The sequence below is a fragment of the Coturnix japonica genome, unplaced genomic scaffold (genome assembly GCF_001577835.2).
Source record: "Coturnix japonica isolate 7356 unplaced genomic scaffold, Coturnix japonica 2.1 chrUnrandom617, whole genome shotgun sequence".
NCBI classification, from domain to species: Eukaryota; Metazoa; Chordata; class Aves; order Galliformes; family Phasianidae; genus Coturnix; species Coturnix japonica.
The window spans coordinates 49822-51161 of NW_015439990.1; the positions used below are offsets into that span (position 1 = coordinate 49822).

A 1340-nucleotide genomic window follows, 5' to 3' on the forward strand; every position below is an offset into this window, starting at 1 on the left:
CTATGGGGCTAATATGGGTTTCTGTGGGTCTCTATGGGGCTAATATGGGGGTCTATGGGTCTCTGTGGGTCTCTATGGGGTCTCTATGGGGTCTATGGATCCCTATGGGTCTCTATGGGGTCCCTATGGGTCTCTATGGGGTCCCTATGGGTCTCTATGGGTCCTTATGGGTCCCTATGGGGTCCCTATGGGTCTCTATGGGTCTCTATGGGTTGCTAAGGGTCTCTATGGGGCTAATATGGGGGTCTGTCGGTCTCTATGGAGTCCCTATGGGGTCTATGGGGTCTCTATGGGGTCCCTATGGGGTCTATGGTTCCCTATGGGTCTCTATGGGGATCTATGGGGGTCTATGGGGATCTATGGGGGTCTATGGGGATCTATGGGGGTCTATGGGGATCTATGGGGGTCTATGGGGATCTATGGGTGTCTATGGGGATATATGGGGGTCTATGGGGATGTATTGGGGTCTATGGGGATCTATGGGTGTCTATGGGGATGTATAGGGATGTATGGGGGTCTATGGGGTCTCTATGGGGTCTCTATGGGACTCCTATGGGTCTCTATGGGGCTCCTATGGGTCTCTATGGGGTCCCTATGGGTCTCTATGGGGTCCCTATGGGTCCCTATGGGTCCATATGGGTCTCTATGGGGTCTCTATGGGTCTCTGTGGGGCTAATATGGGGGTCTATGGGGATCTATGGGGCTAATATGGGGGTCTATGGGGCTCCTATGGGGGTCTATGGGAGTCTGTGGGGCTCTATGGGGATCTATGGGGATGTATGGGAATGTATGGGTGTCTATGGGGATCTATGGGGGTCTGTAGGGAGCTATGGGGGTCTGTGGGGATGTATGGGGTTCTATGGGGAAGTATGGGGGTCTATGGGGCTCCTGTGGAGGTTTATGGGGGGTCTATGGGGATGTATGGGGGTCTATGGGGCTCCTATGGGGGTCTATGGGGATGTATGGGGGTCTATGGGGCTCCTATGGGGATGTATGGGGTTCCTATGGGGGTCTATGGGGATGTATGGGGGTCTATGGGGATGTATGGGGCTCCTATGGGGATGTATGGGGGTCTATGGGGATGTATGGGGCTCCTATGGGGGTCTATGGGGATGTATGGGGATCTATGGAGCTCCTATTGGGGTCTATGGGGCTCCTATGGGTCTCTATGGGTCCCTATAGGTCTCTATGGGGATCTATGGGTCTCTATGGGGCTAATATGGGGTCTCTATGGGGTCTCTATGGGGTCCCTATGGGGTCTATGGGGCTTATGGATCCCTATGGGTCTCTATGGGTCCCTATGGGGTCTCTATGGGGTCCCTATGGGGTCTATGGGGTCT

At 54.5% G+C, this 1340-nt stretch overlaps 1 protein-coding gene across 1 annotated transcript in view; it reads left to right on the plus strand.

The window, feature by feature from the left end:
* The window catches only part of LOC107307479 (glutamate receptor ionotropic, NMDA 2D-like), a gene marked incomplete at its 3' end in the record, with an annotated part of 35579 nt that overhangs the window by 1959 nt on the left and 32280 nt on the right, over positions 1-1340 (plus strand). The gene's annotated exons all lie outside the window — the stretch shown is intronic.